This window comes from Lolium perenne, chromosome 4, assembly GCF_019359855.2.
Source record: "Lolium perenne isolate Kyuss_39 chromosome 4, Kyuss_2.0, whole genome shotgun sequence".
NCBI lineage: Eukaryota > Viridiplantae > Streptophyta > Magnoliopsida > Poales > Poaceae > Lolium > Lolium perenne.
Window position 1 is genome coordinate 229237903 of NC_067247.2, and position 23948 is coordinate 229261850.

Consider the following 23948-nt stretch of genomic DNA (forward strand, 5'->3'; position numbering starts at 1 on the left):
GTGTTAAAGAATCCATTGCAAATGCCAAAGATGAAATGAAAAATCCAAAGAAGGGCAACTTTTTGTGTGACATGTGGCACAAGATGCATAAGGTGTCTCTCATATGTATGACATGGTCCTTGAGATTCTCGAAGTGTATGATGAAAGCATCAAAACATACAACAATCATTGTGCCAACAAGATGTGTCAAGATATGTTGTAAAAGAGGCAAAAGAGGTGACGAGGCATTGGACCAAACCGGAAACTCGACAAGGCAAGTCGGAAACACACGAGGGCGAAGGCGTTTGGGAACATACCCTTTGGCGTGAATCCCATGGGTTGGATCATGTATCTCGTCCGTGTTGGGGTAGCTCTCAATTGCGCGTTTCGTGAGCTCATGCTCCGTAGCGGTGGAAGTTGTCATTCGGGTACCTATACACACAAAAGAGAAAACAAAAAGCGTGTGTGCATGGTAGAGGAACACATCATCCATCATGATGTTCCATGTCTTGTGCACATCACCATTAGTGTCAATCAAGATAGTATGAAATGCATGGCGATGGTGCATATGGCAAGAAGGTGCATTCATGGCATGTGGTAACTCATGATCATCAAAAAGTGAGAAGGCTATGGGGGCCATCTCGTGGACAATGAAATAAGCATTCTTGCATACCAAGCATAAGAAAGAGCAATTGTTCACAATCTTGGATGCAAGGATCATGGAATGGTGTAAGCATTTTGGGCAAAGCATGTTCAACATGTTATCATTGTTGTCGACAACCCTATGTAAAGAGCAAGTGTTCATCACGGGTGTCACAACACAAGCATGATCATTATGGCAAGCAAGCGGGGAAAAAGTGAAACTCTCGTAGCATGGCATGGTCATGGTATCACATGCAATCAATTCCACATGATCAACAATGTTATCAAGCAAAGCATCACATGGGAAAGTGAAGGTAGCATGTGAAGTAGCAAATGGATCATCGAGATCATGCATGCACTCATAAATCATCATGTCCACTAGTGGGATCATGGCATCATCAACACCTATGTTGTTACCTTTGTAGGCCGACTCATTTTAGGTAGGTGTTGCGGAGGTAGAAGGATCCATGTGGTTGACATGTCCGTCTTGAAGCAAGCATGGTGAGATATCATCATCTTCATGCACCATGTACATCGTCTCCATGAGCGGGAACTCGTCCTCCGTGGAACCTAGTGCAACATAAGAAGACACAAACGAGGGAGAGGTTAATGTGTTAGCGAATGCGATGTCCTCCATGGACCTATCATCTACCTCTCTCAACTCACTTAGTGTATCACTCATGTCCTCCAAACGGAAGCACTCAAACTCACATATGGGGTGGAAGTCACTCAACTCACTATCACTCTCACTCAAGTGGGCTAAGTGGCTCTCATGCTCACATGGGATTGGTACCAACTCATCAATGAAGCATATAGGAGTAGGCTCGACTTTCTCATCTCCATGCGCCTCCTTGGTTGAAGGGACATTCCCATGCTCAACCATCTCAACTCCATGCGCCTCCATAGGTGAAGGGAGAATCCCATGGTCACCATGCTCAACTCCATCGCCTCCCAAGTCATCCTCAAGCCGTGGCGCCGTAGTGACGAGGAGAGCTAGGCTCGGATCCACATCATCCTTGCGATGGCCTTGGAGTTCTTCGTCTTGAAGTGTGGGCGCAATAGGCATCTTGGGGACTTGTGCTTGTAGCTTGTCGAAGTAGAGCGTCTTGGCACTTGGCGTTGTGCATTGCCATGCCACGTGACCCTTGGCCTTGCACACCTTACATAGGAGATTGGGACATTCCCGTGGAGGGTGGCCTTGTTGCTTGCACTTGTAGCATCGGAGTCCATAGGCACGTGACGAGGTAGAGGCCATTGTGGTGGTGGCACAAGAGGTGGAAGTCGCCTTATGAGGAAGGTATGCTCGATGTGCACTTGCTATCCTTTGAGTGGTAGGCACCCTATCAAGGTGTTTGTCGCCTTCATGTCGAGGCTCTCGTCTTCGTGCATCATCACCATGGCTTGAGTGGTGTCGTCGAAGACTCGTGGAAGATGTTGGTCGATGGCGATCATGAAGTGGCTTGTGGTGGCGAAGCTCATGTGGTGACGTATGTCAATGACGGTCCTTGCCATGCCTAGATGATGGCTCATGCGACTTGGCATGTTGCTTGTGGCGCCTTGTGGAGCTTGGAGAAGAGTGTCGATGACGCTCATGATGGGGACGCTCTTGATGCTCCATATGGTGTACTTGAAGTCGACGATCTTGTGCATAAGCACTCTCATGGTGGTGCCTTGTGGAGCTCGTAGACGAGTGTCGATGAAGATCATGATGAGGACGCTCTTGATGATCCATATGATGGTGCCATCGTGGAGGTCCTCTATCCTCATATGTAGCTCCATTGGCCAAATAGGCGTTGCTCAAGGTGGAGTCGAGGTGAGGTTTCGCCATGGCGTCGATGTCGTAGGCGTGGCATTGCTCCACCATGTTGTCGATGCTTGACGAGCCATTGTCGATGTAGAGCTCGTCGATGTCGTCCTCAAGGTGGTGCTCCACCATGTCGTCGATGCTTGACGAGCCATTGTCGATGTAGAGCTCGTCGATGTCGTCCTCAAGGTGGTGCTCCACCATGTCGTCCATGCTTGAGGAGCCATTGTCGATGTAGAGCTCGTCGATGTCGGTCATGTCGGTGATGCTCGCGGAGCCATAGTCGGTGTCGAGCTCCACATGTTCCTCCACATCCGCGGTGCTTGAAGAGGAATCCTCCTCGAAGTGCTCCGTGTACTCCTCCGTATCTTCTTCGTCGCTAGACATGTTAGCACGACAAGATCTATATGGTGTATGTTAGTGGAAGAACACTACCCCGCAACCTTACCGTGGTATGACAAGATTGGGGTGATCCAACAAAGCCGAGAGTTAGAACAATTGTATCGGGTACTCACACAAAAGCACACGCAAAAGCTAGCAAATATGGTGTTAGGTGAGTATGGTGGAAAGCCAAAAGACGAAATCCAAGATCAAGTATGTTGTCAAGAGTGGGTGAAATCCAAAAATACAAATGTCAAAGCGATGATCACTATAAACACGGAAAAGATGTGGAACGCACACACGAGATGAACGGGGTTAGTGCGACCAAGGAATGAGCGGAAAAGTGTAAGAAGCCCTTAAGCAAGGGTGCTCGGTGTCACACTAACACAAGAAGAGATCAAAGCTTTGGTTGCAACGGAGAGACAACAAGTTTTACACGTGGCCTCTCTTCTCTTATCTCTCTTTTGCTTAAAAGCTTTTTCTCTTTTGTATATGGTGGCACTTGACACTCTTTTGTATATGTATGGTGGCACTTTGTACACTTTTGTATGTATGATGGCACTTGCACTCTTTTTGTGCTTTTCTTTCTTTTTCACGCTCTATGTTAGCGTTAGCTCGCTCTTGCTATCTTGCCACACGAGTTTTGCTTAGAAGCTTGACTCCACACTACACACACACACCTCACAATCGGGGCCACGTGCAATGTCTCGCAACACTTGATAAGCAATGCTCGATAGGATAGATCGCAAAAGAAGAGGGGTTACAAGGGGAATGCAAGTTATACCTAGATGTTAGGCGGTGTCGGAACACACAACTTGCGATGATGGTGGTGGTGTCAAGAGTACGTTTGCAAGTCCGGGGTGCCGAGGATGTCGTCGCTTGCTTCGGAGCTGCGGGTTAGTGTCACAAACAAGGCACTCAAACCGGCACAAGCAAACACAAGTTAGCGGAAGAAGTTGGGTCAATATAGCTTGGCGGTGGTGGCGGTGGTATGCCGGTGGTGGTGGTGTCGATGCTCTTGCGGATGCGGCGGTGTTTGTTGGGGCCGCGGTGGTGTTTGCCGGTGGTTGGGGATGATGGCGGTGCTTGCCGGCGGAGGAGAGGAGTGGCGGTGGTCGGCGGAGGAGATGGAGGGGTGTCGCCCGGTCCAGGGGCCGGTTGGGCCGGACCTGGGGCTGGCCTGGCCGGTCACAAGGCCGGTCGACCGGGTTCTGGGCTGGCCCGGCCGGTCTGCAGCCCGGTTGACCGGATTTCTCAACCGGGACGCAGTTTCTCTCTCCTGTTCTTCACGAAAATCGACCAAATTGACCAAAACGGAGGGGAAACGATGGAATTGGGGGCTAAAAGTTGGGGAGATAGTAGATCAAGCACTCCCACACCAAATCCATGGACCAAAACCACTCAAAACGCAACCAAATCACAGATCGGTCCAAAGGCAAATTAGGGCTATTTTTCGGGGATTTTTTTTTTTTTTTGGAAAAAATTTAGAGGGCAAATCCGGTGGGTGGAGGGTCAAATCCGCGGAAACCAAAGGCTGCTGATACCATATGATGAGGTCTAAGACCCCGTGTGTGGCCCGATCTTGCGGTTGACCCGAAATCCAAAGGAGGGAGAGAGGGAGAGCGCGAAGAACACGATGAACACGAAGAACACGATGAACTCACGCACGCACACCAACCCGATACAATCGATACTTACCCCATGGCTCGATGGACCACGCCAATAGAATCAACCCGGAAGAGACACGCGGTAGAATTCCGAGCGGAGAGATTGGTGAGGGAGATGAATCTAGGAGTGGGAGAGAGAGTGGGTAGCACTAGAATCTCACACTCACAAATCCATACATCCAACATGGGTAGCCTTGATACAAAGGGGATGAAACCCTAGGGAGACAAAGCTCAACTTCATGTCTAAGCCTAAATCTTGTCTAAAGAGGTAAGGGGGCGACCGGGGTGCTTATATAGGCATACAAGGCAGCTCGGGTCGAACGGGTACAAGTTGGTGGGTCAAACCCGTGAAATCCGGTCCAGGGGCCGGTCCGACCGGGTCTGGGACCGGGCCATCCGGTCCAAACCGGATTCTGGGCCGGCCGGTGACCGGGCGAGGCTTCCGAAGCCCCGGGACTGCGTCCGGATGGCACAAGCGGAGATTCCGGTCGAAACCGGCCAGGCCGGTTAGGGGCCCGGTCAGACCGGCCCTGGGGCCGGGTGGGCCGGCCTGTGTCGCGGTTGACCGGCCCTGGGACCGGCCGGCCTTCCTCCTCTCGCCTCTTCTTCCTTTTCCTTCCTTCTTCCTTCCTTCTTCTTCTTCTTCCTTCTTCCTTGCACCATGGGAGTTCCTCCTCTCCGGTTCCTCGATGATTCTTGTACCTAATGATATGTAGCACACCGATATGAGGTAGCACTCCATCCAAGGTATGGACGAGGTCGGGTGTCGAGAGGAAGGAGTTCACCTTGACACAAATGGTGGGGGATTTGTGTTGTTGGTCCACTTGGGGGACTCCTTGGCCATGGTGTAGCGTCGATGATAGGCGGGGCTGCCCTTGACGGTCTTGAGGCGTAGGTGTCCGAAGGCCACCCCGCATCAGAGGGACTGCTACTTCATGTGACATTCTTCGACCTTGCTAGAAGGGTTGCATGGGAGACCAATGAAGGACTTCAATAAAGACTTCGATGTAGACTTCACAACACACGAAGATACACTGATGGAGTAGAATAGAAACTTGAACATCCAAAATAGAAATAGACCAGACCACCATTCTTCTCTTTTATTGAACCGGCAATATCCTAATAAAGTATTGATCTTACCAAATTGTGGTATGACCATACTAGTTTGTTTGTGTTTGATTAGTTTGCTTGATGATTGTTAGATGTTTGTTGTTTGATGAATTGTCTTGATCTATGTTTGGGTAGGAAAACTTCTTTAGAATCTTTCTATCTATTCTCATCTATACCCAACCTAGAAAATGTTTTCTCGGCAAATCGCCATGAAGACATCATTAGTGAAACCAACCATGATGGTTCCCATCAAGATGAAGAAGCATAGGATGTGAGAAACGCAAAACTCTAGTTAGGATCGATAGAAATGTTTTCAAAATAGTTCAATAATGGGGATTGAAACATTGATTCAATTCACAATGGAATATTTTTATCAAACTTGTGAGGTTGACCAAGTGTTAGGATTCGAGATTCAATAAATCAAATGCGAAGTAATGATTTGGGTGCGGGATGGATTGATCACCATTCCTATTACTCTTATTATTATCTTTCGTAATGTTGACTTTGCAAATCTAGAGAGACATACCTACAAAACAGATATCGACGTTTAAGCCTAAACCTTAGGGTGGAAAATAGTATACCCCTATAGTATGTCAAGTGTTGCCAAACGTAGAACTATGTTTAGTTTGAAGGTCCAACCTCTAGCTGAAGAATAGTGGAAGACCATTGACGACATCTCGACAAGTAAGGAAACCTACACGACTCACCTTGAAGATATATGTTGTTCACTATATGTAAACAACCATATTGGAGGTCAGAAGCCATAGGTATTCCAAGAGACGACCCCATGCCAAGTCATACCTAGGATGAACCTAGCATGAACCAAAACCTAGTCAAGCTACAAAAGTTCCTTTTAAGGGTGGTAGCCACCCCAACATATACCAAACCCATCTTTCTTTCTAGCCTTTATCAAATCTCGAGGACGAGATTCCTTTTAAGGGTGGTAGTCTGTCACATCCAAAATTTTCCAAATTTTGGAATATGCAATAAAAATAAAATAAATGCTTGTTTGTTTGTCTTGGTTGAAAATTTACAATGAAATAAAAAATTTGGTGTTACTTAAAAGTTTTTTTTTTAAAAAAATGGAGTTTTCAAAAACATGCATTGCATTCATAAGCATCATGGCATCCTTGCATTCACTAGGAAAATTTTATTTAACTTTAAACATATAAAGAAACTTTAAACCCGAAGTAATGCAAATAAAATCATATAGGCCTTTGTGCCAATTCCAAATTTTTTTTTAAATGTTTCAAAAGTGATTCCAAAATATTCTTCATTGAATAAGGAATTCACTAATATTTTATTTAGATTTTTCTGACTTGTTTTGACTTACTTTTGACCAAATTCAGTTTTCTATTTATTTTCCAAATACTAAATCAGAAAAGAAAAGAAGTAAAAAAAAAAGAGAGAGCGGGGCACCAGCCAAGCTACTCAATCGAGTTAGCCTGGCCAGGCCCGCACGTGCGCACGCCGCGATGTCAAGCAACGAGTAGCAGCGCAGCAGTGTGCGTTTCCTGCGCGTTTCTTTTTCTTCTTACTAGTAAACGTGCACGTGCAATGCACGTCTGGACTAACATGAATTATAGTATTAAAAATATATATTCCTAACTTCAGAAAATCTGAACTTTAACAACAAATGCATAATAAATAATCCCCGACTCAAACAGTTTGAAGTATCATTTTGTTTCAATCATACATGACTACTTTATCCAAATATTTTCCTCTTCTATAATGCAAAGGCAGAGCTCCTGCCGTTCACCGTTAAAAAAAAATTATACGAAGTACAGTCTTTTATTCAAATGCCACACTTCCCCAATGTATAGTGCCTTCTACGGTTAGTACCACTTCAAAGTCAGGTTAGTCCGTGCATACATAAAAATAATATATCAAACAAATTGACTTAATTAAATTTCTTCTCTTGTGTTATACAATCTTTCTGTGTCAGGATTTGTAGACAGATACTCCCTCCGTTCTGTTTAATTTACATTTTAGAAAAAATCAGACAAATTAGTACATTTATTAGTACTACTTAAATAAGTAAACAACCAATCCATACTAAATTGAAAATAGTGACATCCAATAGATAAAGGAGGACTGCTTTATTTTCTATGTTCTTGTTAACTAAAAGCTAAAATGTAGAGTATTTTAGAACAAATTTTCGGCTTAAATGTAGAGTATTTCAGAATGGAGAGAGTACTTCGTAGGTTCACTTCCCCCATACTGCATATCCATTACTACTAACACGTACCAGTTTATTATGTAGTTGTGCAGGGAATATCTAGCTAGAGTAAGATAACAGTACACATGTAGATTACCCCGACACCGTCATTCCTTTGAGCTGAATATCAGAAGGTCATGTTGACGTTGACACACTCCCCTCATCTGTGAAAAGAGCTCCATGTTAAGATACCTCTCTGCACCAGTTGAAAACATTGTCACAATCATGTTTCCCCTGTTCTCTCTTCATGCAACCAATCAGGAGGTAACAAAAAACTGAGGACAACAGAATAACCAGATTTATATAATCTTCACTGCATTATTTGAAAACGAAAAAAATATCAGTTTCTTAAAGAAATAGCTTGCCTTTTATGTAGGCAGCTGCATTTTCCCTTGAAGATATTCCGAGAAGCAATCCTAGTATTTTCTAAAAGGTTGACACGCTACCTACAAATCATAGGCAGGCAAGGTATTCCTCCCATTTACAACCCAAGAAAGGAAGCAAGGTTACTGATGAGTGTTATCATGCATGCCATGCCTAGTATCATTTATTCAGTATGTTCTGTGTAGTAGATTAAGTTGTAAATATCACTTTCCGTGGCCAAGTTTCTTGCCTGAAATTACTGGATTTTCATCTGGTACAACGCTGAAATTACTGGATGGGGCTCTTCATCTTGAGATATCTCCCCACGCCTGTGATGGTGCTTATATCCGCTTTGCCTGCTGTACCTTTCCATATCTGAGGCCCGAAGAACATTTTTAGTTTAATACATTACTGTTGAGGTTCATTTGTTAGTCTAGTATCAGACTATCGGTAAGAGTAGAGATATCACGTTAACAGTCCCTCTGAAGTGCGCATCAGGATTTGTAGAATTGGTGAATTGACCTAGACCATACACATCTGGCACATCCTTCCTCAGCTGTTCAACTGTATCAAGTAACACTTTGAATCCATGTTGTGCAGGATTTGCAGGCGACAAGCATGTTACAATCTGACATTTGATATGAGGAGTACAATATTAGCTTCTTACCAACTAATATAACTTCAGCGCCAAGGTACGGCAACAGTATCTGCTTAGCAAGTGGATTTGGGTAGGCATGGCCACAATGAACTTGTATCCTTCCTGACAAGTTCTGAATGCCACACCGATGCCGAGATTACCGCTCGTGACCTCCACCAGTGCTGTGATGTCAGGTTCTCGTGATGAAATGTAAATTCATAGAAATAAAATACATGAAAGTTCCAGGGACCAAAAAAGGACAATCTGAATGATTGCGAATGGCGAAGAATTATAGCAATGTAAAATCTTGAGCAAAACAACAACAATCTAAATTTCATTGATGGAACAATAGAAAAAGCGAACATCAAGACTATGAGAAGAAATGAAACCAAGAAGCCAAGTATCAGCTCCATTCTCAAGATGTAAAAAATTGTACAGATCATCAAGATATATGTGGAAAAGCTCCCATTTCATAACCAGGTAAAAAAACTGTTGAAGCTGTTGCAAAACACATATTTAAATCAGAACAAAGGGAAAGGAGCAATATCATAAAAAGATGAGCAAGCTCATAAGGAAGAACAAATCTATTTCATCCCTCCAAGACATCCCTAACACAATACTCTTTGTGGTTTTCCCCATGGGATCTATGACTTTATTTGGCTTTGCCAAAATCCGAGTGGTCTACCTTGACACACCCCTTGGCAATGCAACACTAAGCTGTCCATGCAAGAATACAAGATCTAGGAGGTTAATACCAACAGTTGGAACGTTTTGTCCCGGGGTTTTGTTAATGGAATACAAGCTTTTGGCCTTTTTTGGATCTGCATATGCATATATGGCACATCTTACTTTATATTCCCGTAATTAAAAAATCGATTTAAACACAGCAATTGCCTTCAACTCTTCATCCAATACCTTTATTTTGCCCATTGGTTATTTCCTGAAGGGAGTGAGCTTGGAGGATGACATGTCTGGAAAACGTTACTGTTGATAACATCAATTAATACTTCAGAAAGAATCTGCACATATAAAAAAAAACTCAGAGATGAGATGGACTGGAAGCAAAGTAATGTGAGGCCACATGGAGATCAAGCTTCTTCTACTCCTTCCATCTAAAAATAGGTCTCTTTTGTCTAGATACCGATGTATGTAGATGCATTTTAGTTAGAGATACAACCATACCTAGATAAAATTGAGACACATATTTTCAGACGGAGTAAGTATTACAAATGAAACTGGTGCATAATGATGGAATAATAACAAAACAGATTTGATGTTACAGAACAACAAAAAAAAAGATCCTGTTTTATTTCTTTCAATTGGCATACTAATATATCCCTCACACCTTTAAGCATTTTCTTCTTCTCCCTGTATCAAAGCCACCTCCGTACTCCCACACCCTTTTTCAGAAAGGTGCCCTTTTTGCAAGAATGTCTTCCTACCAGAGTTGCCGTGCGCAATCACCACAAATCCAGGTTCATATTGTATCATAATATGGTGTGGACACTTGTAAATCCGTGAAATTGACAATTCTTCAGTCGTTGTGAATTATAAGATACTTAATTATCCTGAGATAACTATAATTAGAATAGCAGCTAATAAAGTTGAAGACCAATATCATCTTGTATGGGATACCAAATTAGCATAGCATGTTAATAAAATTGAAGATTAATAGCATCTTGTCGGGGATGATTGAGTCATCTGGCAATATAGATGTGCAAATATTTCAGAGCAGATACATGATTGCAGTAGAGCTAACGTCAAGCGCAACACAGTGTTGGAGAAGCCTATCAATCCACACAAACAGAAGGGCTTAGTCTGATCCTGTAAAATACTTGCATGTTGAAGTCAATCTATGCATCTATTTCAGCAGGTGCTTATTAATAATAGAACGAAATCACTAAATTAAACCAATGTAGTTCAGATGCACCAGCAAAAACAGCTCCTGCTAAGGCTAACCCAACATCTAAGAAAAAAATTAAATCAACTATTGAGAAAAAAACATTGTTAGGAGTACCTCCTAGTTAACGATGTTCCTCGATAATTTAGTTCAAATATTGCACGGCTGAAAGGTAGCTGTTTACCTAATATAATATGATGATATGCAAGTCTCAAGGAGAGCGGCATCATCAACAGAACTACAATAGATGACATTAAATGATGTGCTAGAGTAGCAAATTTAATAGAAGAAGAAGAATGAAAACACATGAAGAGAGGCCACCACTCTTAGACACATCTGTCATATTACTGATCTGAGATCGATGCCAATCATTTTGTAGAAACATTTTTTGACCGAACAAGTGCACGTACTTGGAAGCTCATATGAAGCTGAAATAAACAATAGTACGTACATCACACTTTCAGGACTGGCAGTACCTCAACCAGGGAGTCGGTGACGGAAGTTGCAAAGGGGGCGACAGCCTGCGCGGGGGGCGCTGCTGCGACGGCTTGCGCGAGTGCTTGGGGCTACATGCCGCAGCCTGCAGTTCTGGCGGCGCGACGACCTGCCCGTGGCGCTGTTGGGACAGCCCGCGCGAGGGGCTTGGGGTTGGGGCGACACACCGCAGCCTGCAGTTGCGGCGGCGCGACGACCTGCGCGGGGGAGCTGCTGCGGCAGACTGCGTGGGGGCGTGGGGCTACACGCCGCAGCCTGCAGTTGTCGGCGCGACGACCTACGCCGCTACGCGGGGGCGCTGCTGCGGCGGACTGGGGCGTGGGGCTACGCAGGACAACCTGCGCCAACGTGCGCGGCGAAAGTGCGGGTGCGGGGCAAAAGGAAAGGCGGCTTTAGTGGTTCTATGATTTAATCAGCGGTTGGTTTCATTAGGCGAGGACGTGCGGGCTTCTAACACTGTTTTAGCGCTAATCTGAACCGTCAAATAAGTTGATTAGATGGACAAGATTAATTGGATCTGCCGCTCTCTCTCTTTTAATAGTAGTGTAGATTTCTAACGCGGGACCCACTGCCATGTCATCATCTTCTTCAAAGCTGGATAGGAATCGGACGAGTCCCACGACGCTGCGTACAGTTTCTGTGTGTTTACTCTCCAATTAATTTCCGGCGATTTAAGCCACCATCTGACGCACCGTTTCTTCCTACTTAAGCTCCACATCCCCCTCTTCATTTCCCCCCAACCGGCACATCCCGAGAGCCCCCAGGCTGCTCGAATTTTCGTTCGCAAGTCCGTTGTACCATCACACTAAATCGTCGATTCCAGTGAGCACAGTCCATCTTTTGACCTCTAGTTTGCGCCAAACCCTTTCTTTCTTCATTCCGCATCTCTCAAATTTTTATTCGCAATTTTTGGTGCACCACAGCGACGGCGCCATCTTCGACTGTGAGCACGTAGGCGAGAGGTTTTCCGGCGAGCAATTTCCGGCGAACTACTGCACCTCGACGCCGCGGCTTTGTCATCGAGTTTCCCTTGTCAAGCTGAGCTTCACCATCTTCCCCGCCATCGCCAAGGAGCACCTGAACGTCAACGCCAGCGACATCAGACAATACTGATGTGCGTTCCCGTACGCGTGAGCTGCCTTGTTCTTTTTTTTTTGTTTTTTTATCTATTCCTTATTTCCAGTGAACCACATGATCTAGATCCAAGGGCCAAAATCTGATCACTTAAACGAAGGGGTATCCTCCAATAGGAACATGCCACTTGGCATAGCTGTTTATATTTTCGAATTTTTTTGACATAGAAACATAGAAACTTGTAAAAATCATATCTCTAGTTTCGTTTATCCAAATTTAGCAAACTTCGTGTCCCTGGATTCATAAAAACGTGTATAATACAGTAGACACATAACATTGCACTTTTGCATCATATTTTCACACAGTTTTTGCAGAAACTCAAATAGAGTATTTTGGCCATATAAATAGTTCCACAAATTTTTTTTAAGTAATTCCTTTTGCTATTAGCAGAGAATTAAACCCTCTCTATAGTAGCATTGGAAAAGAAAAACGTGACCTATATAATTTCTTTGTAGTATTTGTTTAGTGTTCTAGATCTTTCCTAATGATAGGAAATGTTTTTAATTATTAATTCAACACTAAAATTTTTGCCATGGCATCATGCATATAGTTGAAAACCAGAGTACATGTTAAGTGTGTCGTTCATGTTTAATCCACATATTGCATACATATTTTATTTGTGGTTGTCTATATGTTGCTATGTGTTTATGGAGTGAAAATTTTGTTTGTAGATTGTGGTTGTGCTGATTGCAACGAGTGTTTCTGCGAAGAGTGTACCAACTCGTCTTCTCACCAAGGCAAGTGACACACACCAAATGTCCCAGTTTTAATTCTTGCACAGTAGTGTTTTTATAGTAGACATGTCTAGGGTTTATGCTTTTTGCCTGCTGTTAAATCCTAGTAGTTTAGCTACACCACTCCTAGACTCCCTTAGCCGCCATTAAATTTAGTTGTTACCTGCTATGCCATGGAAAAGGTTTTGATAGAGGTTAGGGAAAAACAACTAAGTTTAATGAATTACCTGGGTGAATGGTGGAGTTATGGAGAGGGTGGCTGTATCAGGGGGCAAGACCCTGGTTCTAGTGCACACTTGCGGAAAGTCACCCAGGCTTAAAGAGATTGTAGACAACCTTGCTCATTAGCTTCCCGCACAACCACATGCTACTATGGCTCTGGCTTGACAAAGTATGTTGTATGAACCCGGATCCTAGGGGCCAGGTGGTGGTAGAGGGATACCGTAGGTGTAACGTGGCCCTTAGGGAATGGTTCGGGTGATTACACACAGAAGGTCTCGGCCACGGTCTGCACCTGTCCTCGGAGCAAATTGTGCATCGAGGTAGAAGGATTGACCTGTCCATGTGGGTAAAGGTGTACAACCTCTCGAGAGTGTAAAATCTAAGTACTTAGCCGTGTCCCCGGTTATGGACAACTTGAGCGAACTGACAAGTCCTTGTTCGAAGATCTCCTCATCCCAATTTCTTGAGCGAACATAGGCAGCCAGCTGGGGAATGAACTCTCCCTCACCCCGGAGTTTGAGCCTGTTCACGTAGATTTGGCGTCCGAGAACATGATCTGCCTTTATCTTCAGCAAGGCATCAATACCTTTACTGCCGAGCTTGACAGGCTTAATGAGCAGAACCGTGTTTGTGTGGAACTGCATAACCAGAGCGTCACATTGATGAATGATGATGATGCAAACACCACCATCAAGGGCGAGGGTTCGTCCGGGTAAGTTTCTAGCGGGGTGTCCTTCAGTTGATTCTTATTTTCTAACCGTTTTTACATTTATTTACATCTCACAGGGCCGGCGGTTCAAATGTCTCCCCGGTAACCACAACGACGGTGGCGCCCCAAGTCCGGCCGTCCGAAGCTAAGTTCGGCCCCGTTTCCCGGCCAAGCCAGGTAGGCTGTATGCCTCTGTCCACTTGTTTTTTTATAGTTTATGTAATCACTGCTTTCCGATTAATTATGTGTTGATGAACCCTGTGGTATTTTTGGAGCGTCCGAGTGTTGTCCATTCCTTTATCAATATCCATGCTAGAAATTAGTACTCCTATTGTTTGCGGGTAATTAATACTCATATATGAATGGGTTGATTTCTTTTTTTTTCATACAATGATTGTCGTAGCAAAAGGAGGAGAACAAGGCCCACATAGGCAGCCAGTGGAGAATGAACAATCCCTCACGCTGGAGTGTGATCGTCTTCATAGAGTTTTGGCGTTGGAGAAGGAGATCTCCTTTTATCTTGCGCGATACGTCGACATGCTTAAGCAGCAGAACGCCTACTGGATGGAACTGAACAACAAGAGCGTCACATGGATGGATACTGGAAGCAACCTCATCAAGTATCTCATGGAATTGAGGTTGAAATTAAAGCTCAAGAGGCGGATCTCGAGGGTGCTAATGCGCGGACAAACCGCCGTCCTTAAGGCGATTATCAAGGAGAAGGAGGATCTCCATGCACGGCTAGCGACCTATATCTCGGCGTCCGGCAAGAGTTCCCCGAGTAGGAGATCTTGTTATGCCTCTTCTTTTGATGTTTATATTGCTTCATCACCTTAATATCGCCATGTGCTCGTAAAACTGCGAGTTAACTTTCTGTTGGTATGTTACACATTTGATTTGAACTTTGTGTTTTGCAATGCACAATTGATCAACTACTAATAAGTGTATATTAAAATGGCGGGATACTCTTTTTAGTGGCGAAAATTTTCCATTTGTTGCTATTGTAGCGAAGCTAAGCCCTTCAGAATCTTCCCTAACGTCAAGAAAACTTTCCAAAAACATAAGCATTTTGGAGGGCAACCTTTATGATATAGGCTATGAGGATGATCCTGGGTTGTGGTTCTTAGCGTGATCTGTAAATGGAAATGCTTCTTGTTCATACCCGAGGCTTTACTGAGGCTGCAAGATGCTCTCTAAGGACACTGTCAGTTATGTTCAGATAAGCTAGGGAAGAGATTACTGGTCTTGGAGCATATTGTCTTTTCGTGGGATTGAATTATCCGCTCAACATTGCAGTAAATCATGCATATTTCGATTTATATTTTGGTGGAGTTTCATTCGATTTGAATCATAGGTTTGTGAGCAAATATATATTTAGTTTAAACTAGTGCTCGAATACGTAAGAAGCTATTTAATCACAAGCTAGTCGTCCGAATGGGATGAAATATTCATACTGTAGATTTTAAAACAAGGCATCTACATATTACTGGATTTTTTTCAAAATTTTCTGAATAGTTTTTCTTTTTTAGCTTCGAAATAACAGATAGTTTGAAACGTTGGATCATGAATGGATGGTAGATAGTGGCACCTAGTCACAATGAGACTTGGAAGCATCAAGTCACTGAAGCTCCGTCCGGTTTCCAAACCAAGCTAGGAATGCATTGAAAATGAAGTTCTGCTCTAAAACATCAATAATTTCATTTTGGTGCTCGCGCGGTTGCATGCTGCCCACGTGTTAAGGTACGTGTCTCTGGCATAGAGTAATACGATTATCGGCGCACTAAATATATCGTATTGGAAACTGTAAAAAAAAACCTTTCTGCTCAAGCTGATGTGACGAGACATCACTACACCAAAAGTCGTCGCAAATTTATAGATGGGTGGCGTGCTAGTCTACCATCTACCAACTGTCAAATCGGCGCCCAGTCGCAGCAGCAGCCTAGAGTACTGCCTAGGTTTTGCCCCTTGCATGTCTATCATCTTTTTCTTCACCCTCCCAGAATCACGCGCACGCGCAGGATCTCGATCCCCACCACGCAGCATCACTAGTACTATACCTTTCTCTCCTCACCCCAGCCGGCCGCGGCGCGCATCGTTCCTTCCATAGCGCTCGCCCTCTCCTCCGAAAACCCCAAGCGCAGTTGCATCCGCCATCCACCTAAGTCCATCTTCACGTGATGGAATATTCAAGGCTTTGCCGGGGCGGCGGGGACGGCCACTTGGAGGCTCTCACCGGCGACAACATCGACCTCATCGCTGCGGATCTGGACGTTACCTACACCGTCCGACTTGCCGCATGTTCCAGGGAGCTCTACGACCAGATCAGCAATGATGAAGGTAAGATGCACCCTTGGGATGAACCATGCCTGCTGATGCCTCCGCCTGCTTATTGGTTCGATGAACACTGGTTCGTGGCGACAGCATCTCGTCTGCATGTTACCGTGTACGACCTGGTGCCCCTCGACCATCCTCGCCGTTCTGTCACCCTGCCGTTCATGCACGACAGAAAATGGCTTGGCGCGAACTGATACGTCTCCAACGTATCCATAATTTCTGATGTTCCATGCTTGTTTTATGACAATACTTACATGTTTTGCTTGCACTTTATGATTATTTCATGCATTTTCCGGAACTAACCTATTAGCAAGATGCCACAGTGCCAGTTCCTGTTTTCTGCTGTTTTTGGTTCCAGAAAGGCTGTTCGGGCAATATTCTCGGGTGGACGAAATCAACGCCAAAGATCTTATTTTTCCCGGAAGCATCCAGAACACCGAAGGAGAGTCGGAGGAGAGCCAGGGGGCCACCACACATGTGGGTTGCGCGGGCTACACCCTGGCCGCGCCGGCCTGGTGTGGGGCCACCCTGTTGCCCCTCCTGCGCCGCCTCTTCGCCTATTTAACCCCTTTCGACCTAAAAACGCGATACCAATTGACGAAACTCCAGAAAGACTCCAGGGGCGCCGCCGCCATCGCGAAACTCCAATTCGGGGGATAGAAGTCTCTGTTCCGGCACCCTGCCGGGACGGGGAAGTGCCCCGGAAGGCATCTCCATCGACGCCACCGCCTCCATCATGCTCCGTGAGTAGTTCCCCCATGGACTACGGGTTCTAGCAGTAGCTAGTTGGTACTCTCTATCCCATGTACTTCAATACAATGATCTCATGAGCTGCCTTACATGATTGAGATTCATCTGATGTAATTGGTGTTGTGTTTGTTGGGATCCGATGGATGATACATTATGATTAGTCTATCTATAAAGTTTGTGAAGTTATTGTTGCTGCAATCTTGTTATGTTTAATGCTTGTCACTAGGGCCCGAGTGGCATGATCTTAGATTTAAGCTCTATAATTATTGCTTAGATTGTATCTACAAGTTGTATGCACATGTCGCTGTCCGGAACCAAAGGCCCCGAAGTGACAGAAATCGGGACAACCGGAGGGGATGGCGGTGATGTGAGGATTACATGTTTTCACGGAGTGTTAATGCTTTGCTCCGGTACTCTATTAAAAGGAGTACCTTAATATCCACTAGATTCCCTTGAGGCCCGGCTGCCACCGGCTGGTAGGACAAAAGATGTTGTGCAAGTTTCTCATTGCGAGCACGTACGACTATATATGGAAAACATGCCTACATGATTAATAAATTGATGTTCTTTCTTAATGCTTTATCAATCCTATCAATTGCCCAACTGTAATTTGTTCACCCAACACTTGTCACTTATTGGAGAGTTACCACTAGTGTAGATCGCTGGGAACCCCGGTCCATCTCTCATCATCATATACTTGTTCTACATGTCATTGGAAGTAGTATCAACTATTTTCTGGTGCCATTGCTCCTGTGTTCTTGCTCTACTGGCTCTTTGTATTCTTTTGTTACTATTGCTCTCATATTACTGCTGCTTTCACATCACCCCTGTTACTAGTGCTTTTCCAGGTGCAGCTGAATTGACAACTCAGTTGTTAAGGCTTATAAGTATTCTTTACCTCCCCTTGTGTCGAATCAATAAATTTGGGTTTTACTTCCCTCGAAGACTGCTGCGATCCCCTATACTTGTGGGTCATCACGAACGGCGACTGGATCGCCGCCGCCGATCATCGTGGGTGCCAGTGGTGCCTTGTGAACGTCTACACCGAGCGACATATCCCCCTTCCATCCCCACCTGATCCGAAGATTGGTCATGGTGTTACATATCAACCTGCTACTAAAGATTGGTTATACTATCTTTGCTGGAGTCGAGCAATTAATTTATTGAAGATTGTAATCTGCCAAGTGCCCACAAAAGGTGGGAGGTACACAGATTACAAGCTCATCGCATTGTTCGACAAAAGGATTTTCTACCTTGAAGGGAGTGGCGACTGGAGAATGCTGAAGAACCCTACACCTGAACAAATTGTGCCGGCGTTCTGTGATGCCATTGAACTCGGTGGCCAAGTTTTTGCGGTGGACGAAATTAGGGGCTGGACGTACTGCTGGGACACCCCAAATGGTATTTTTTCAGTCCTTATGTTGCATTGCATGATACACTGCCTTAATCAATGAAGTTATTCATGAACTACCTTGTTTATATTTTACCTTTCATAAATGACTTAATGATCACACCGCCTTTTGCTGAATATGAATGAACCGTTGCTTGCAATGAATTAGTACTAATTAGTCACCAACAAACATAGTATGCTCAGTATGTGATTGCATTCCTGAATTAGTAATTCTACGCCACTGCAGAATATGGATGTAATTAACCAGTATCTCAAAAGATAAGGTAGCACTATGAAGGCACCCTTTTTGATAACCTTTTACACCCATTGTTTCATATATAACTAATTGATTTTTGCTCCAAAAGGAGGACGAGAGACCCCCGCCATCTGCATCAGAGAGATGCATAAGGACTTTCATAAGTATATGACTTAACGATCACATCCTTTATCTGAATATGAATGAACCGTTGCTTGCAACGAATTAGTACTAATCAGTCATCAGCAAACATAGTATACTCCGTATGTGAATGCAATCCTGAATTAGTAACTCTATCCACTGCAGAATATGGATGTAATTAACAAGTATCTCAAATGTTAACGTAGCACAATGAAGGCACCCTTCTTGATTAACTTTTACACCCATTGTTTCATATAACTAGTTGATTTTTGCTCGAAATAGAGGGCGAGGTACCCCGGCCTCTGCATCGAAGAGATGCATATGGCCGTTATTTAGTACTCCATCTCATGAAACATGTTATAACTATTTCTTACTTTTGATTTACTCCCTCCGTCCCACCAAAAGTGTCTTGAATATCTGCCTTCTCCTTTTTTCCCTTAGAAAAGTAACTCAATCAAAATCCAATTATTTACTAAACAAGAATGAAATACTTGTTATGCCTAATTTACTTAGTTTAACCTGTACCTTTTATAATTCTGTTCTTTATCCGGCTTGATTTTTCTTTGCCAAATTGCCCGAAGCTTATGCATATTTCAACCCCAGCGTGGATGTTATGCCTATCAAACCTCTATTTTTTTTTCTATTAGCCTTTGTTTGGCAAGCTGCTTTAAGTTTCCCATGAAATGTTTAGTACTCTATCTACCAAATTGAATGTTGTATTCATTCCAAAAAATCAACAAAATGTGTACAAGGCGAGAAGTTTTATCTTTACTATTAGTTCTCAATCGGTGGTGGTCGTACGTAAGAAAATCGGCTTCAGTTTCGTACGTCAAAATAAACCTGGATGGATCGGCCGTCCGAGCATCGTACGTGAGAAAAAACCGGCTGCCAATTAGCAAAACCACGTCACAAAAGCGGCAAGAGGGACAACAATTTACAGCTCTACCACCGCCAAGTCAACTTACCGGTTCGATTGCCTGCAAACCGTTCTGCACTTAGCCGAGAGTGAAGCTCAACGACACCCTCACGAGGATGATGTCTCTTCTGAACTGCGTAACTGCTGGACCTCGCGTGTGGACGTGTGTACAAGTACGACTCGGCAGCGCATAGAACCTGCTCGATAAAATGTTCACGTAAGTCTGCACAACATCAGTTATAATTAGTTCGTAAGCAGCATATAATGGAGAATTAGCATCGGTTGTTGCTGGGATAATACTATACTTACGAACATGTGGCACTAGAACTGCTAATTAGCATATAATTTTTATGTTTGAGAACGCTCTGTCCTACACATATGTAGATGCCACATCCAAAAAAGATCAATGTGCGTATTGTTGTCACAAATGACCCACAACTACAAAATCATTTGTCATGAATCAGTGTTTTCTTTTCCATTAGAATAAGTGTAGCTGCAGTTCAGTAATTAAATTATCAACACTAAGATTATTTGAGTTGAGTCACAAATGACCCACAACATAAAATCATTTTTAATGGAAACGTCATGGATGTCTGAAATGAGTTCCAAAATATACTGATCAACAATGAAATCAAACAAAGTTGTATGCTTTCAACTCCATTGCAGTTAAGACTCAAGTGCTGCAGCTATATGATGCTTTAAATTTACGTGCTTCATGGTGCTATTTTTTATTAAATTCTTATAGAAATCACCAACGATTTCTCCAAGTGGTTCAATCCAACAGATATTCTTGCTTCCTTAAAAAGACTTTTCTGGAAAATGTCATCTCGAAGCTCCTATATGTCTACTAATGACCAAGATTATTAGATTCCATGAAAAGTCGTTTCCGATTTAGCGTAACAATACCTATTCCGTAGATTTTTTTTCTCTGACAAGATCTATATTTGAACTGGTGACACGAAGTTTTTCGGTTCTCTGCTCTACCAACTAAGCTATCTTGTTCTTTTCTTGTGCATCGACTTGTGCCGATCAATGAAGACCACGGGAGACAAGGGCCGAGACCATGAAGGTAGTAGCCATTGCGCGACATGCAGGTGGTAGGGGGTAACGCAAGATTGTTAATTAATAAATGTTAGCCCGTAGCAACGCATGGGCATTTGTGCTAGTATTTTTATATTACTAGTATGTATGCACGTCAAACCATTAAAGATTCTGTTTGACAATCAAAAGAATATTTATAGCATGCCTTTCGCAAGTTTTGAAAGAATATATAAAAAATCTAAAAAAAATAGATGTAGAGAATGTATTATTCTACCAGAGTGTAAAATCTGAAATTGAGATACCCTATATTCGGGCCGCACAAAAATGACAGAATCCGATAGATTTTGAAGTTACAAAATGTTGGAAAATATATATCAGATTTTTTTGTTGTTGCAAAACCTTAAATATAAGATATTTTGATTTGGACATTTGAATGTTGGTAGAACACAACATTGTTGACACCCGTATTTAATCTCCGTTTTCTTTGGAACTTCAAAATGCAGCTCTCAAAATTTTCAAAAACCATGCTACATGTAGCTCGAGCTATATTCATGGTTTTCGAAAGAAAATATTGCTAACAATGCATATATAAAATACGAAAACAAGAGTGGTCCTACAAAAAATGATGTTTCTTCCCATCAGTCGGCAAATGAAGGGAACAAATAAAAAATTTAAAATACGTGTACATCTAACACTCACTCGTCTCTTATCAACCTTTTCATTTGATGTTTCCTTGAGAGTTGAGACCGTAAGAACCTTCCATTGATCCATGTAGCAGTGCTGAATAGCGATTTGTTTGAACGGGGTTATTCCTATGATTCAGGGGTTTCAGATATTTGGTCATTTTTTTGGGTAGACCCAAGGCTCACGTGATGGTTCTAAAATATTGTAGAGTTAGCTATGTGCACTCTTCACAGAGAATCCTGCTGTTGTGCACCGTTAGATTTAGCACTCCAAGGGTCATGATTGAAGCTCTATACTCAGTTTAAAACTGGACCAACTGGTAGATTGTCTGTACTCCTATATTGTATACAAATATCTAATCATATACATCGTTGGATCACTTAAGACAAAGGGAATTAACTACAACACATGACTTAAACTTAAGATGATATATTTGTCAAAATTTGAATGTATCTATATGCTTTCACTGTTTAGATACATCTGAATTTGGACAAATCTCAGACACTTTCGGTGGGACAGAGGTAGTATATAACTGTGTATGCCAAAACTAGTGTCTAGTTTTGGCGAAGTTAAGACTAGTTTCGTGGGATGCATGCAGTATAACTGATATATTGGACACTCGATTTGAACACATGAATGACTAATGTCCTTAGCTTACATAGTCGTATTTATACTGTGAGCATGAACGATGAACAGTGCTGCTGTTTGAATATGGTTGCCAGTAACACCCTATTCGTCTCCATTTCTAATATTGCAGAAAACCCGATGTCCATGTTCGTAATCCCGCCACCGGTGGTGGATGATCAGCAGTACGCGTGGTTCCTCGCTCCAACTGCTGATGGCAAGCGATTGATGATCATCCTTACAGTAAACAACATTGGGATTTCCAATGCTGAAGTACCTCCTGACATTCCCTATGCTGCTAATGGGTTTCAGCTACGGCAGTATCCTCCTGTTGCCACCTACGTCTTTGAGCAGGATCCCATATCTCTGTTCGTTGCAGCATGTGCAGGGGACTTTCATTGGAGGCAGGTTAACAGCCTCGGCGACCACTCTCTGTTCCTCGGACTCAATTACCCGATCATTGCCAACCTGAAGAAGCGTGAATCCAAAGCTCCTGATGGCACATTGGTTCCATTCATGAGGAAAAACTGCGTCTACACAGCATACCGGAAGTATCTTCATAATCAATACCCTAAAATTTTGCGCTGCAACCTCCAGCCAGATGAAGGTGAGACTGTGGGAGTTATCAGCCTTCCCAGAGATAGTTGGGGTAGTGTCCGACAAACGGCTATGTGGTTTAAGCCTGCTTTAAACATTGCCCGTTTGGTGTTACCTTTAAAAAAACACTGACACACTTTTTTATTATGCTTGAAGTGTTGAGAAGTAGTACACTGTTTTTACTATGTACTAGTTTGAATCAGTTTATTTGAACACTGCCCTGCTTTTGTATTTCGTGTTGCCTTCATATTATAACCCATGCATGGCTATTTTAGGATTGACTTTATTTCAGCACTATAATTACAATGTGTGTACATCCTTTATAATATAGCCACCTCTTGTTGATCATAGTCATGAGAGGACCATTCCTATTTTTTTCGCCGCTAAAGGGTAAAGTACATCCCTGGGGGCAGCGATTCTTGCTGCAGGCCACTAAACATGCATCAACTATGAGCAAAGAAGTTGATGTGCGACCTAGGTGACTGTGCGGACCCCACATGTTAACCAAAGAAACAAACATGTCAATACGGAACTAATGTACATACGACAACTCCTATATGATATGTGTACGATTGAGCATCTGGAGGTGTGCTACCACCTGCTTCCTCACACGTTGGGTTTGATCTTGTGTTGCGTACACGGATCGGACTGAAATTGTCGTGTGCATAGCAAGGTTCATGTCAATAAGGCTGAGTGCCTGATTTTGGCATCTAAGTCTAGGCAACAAATACTTTTGGGCTCTAACGGCCATCTACATGGTATTTGCTATAGGCCTACTTGCTCAGGCTGTCGAAGCCCAATAACTAGAAATGGGCTTTTCTGCTAATGCAATTTCGGCCCTTTTCTAATGAACCATAGATCCTATGATGGCAAAAAACAAAAACACGGAGATTCTGCATAAAAGTTGTTTTTATTTATTTAGAATTATCCGGTTGCAATTTTTGAAACTCCTCATGGCCAATATGAAAATCCTTGATCGCTCCATACCCACACGGATCACGGTATTTTAAAAAATTCATAAAGTGGATTTGAAATTTAAAACATATCCTAATAATTCCATGATTTATTCTATTAACTTGCAAGATCTTGGAGCGAAAGAGCTTGTATTAGACTGCAAAAATAATACAGAAAAACCTGTCATTAACAAGAAATGAAGGTTTATCGTCCAAAGAGGATGCCATGTGGGACCCATGAGCCAGCAGCGTCCTCAACATTTCAAA

At 43.3% G+C, this 23948-nt stretch overlaps 1 long non-coding RNA gene across 2 annotated transcripts; it reads right to left on the reverse strand.

Moving 5' to 3' along the window:
* Nucleotides 1–7758: 7758 nt before the first annotated feature.
* LOC127323275 (uncharacterized) lies at nt 7759–11557 on the reverse strand. 2 transcript variants are annotated; one of them, XR_007865508.2, is made up of 4 exons: nt 11178–11557; nt 9717–9820; nt 8832–9622; nt 7759–7997 (listed from the first exon to the last, which is right to left on the reverse strand). It is a non-coding gene; the product is annotated as an uncharacterized lncRNA (long non-coding RNA). The 2 variants fall into 2 exon arrangements; XR_011743375.1 differs by having other exon boundaries at nt 7759–8728.
* Between the last annotated feature and the right edge of the window lie 12391 nt (nt 11558–23948).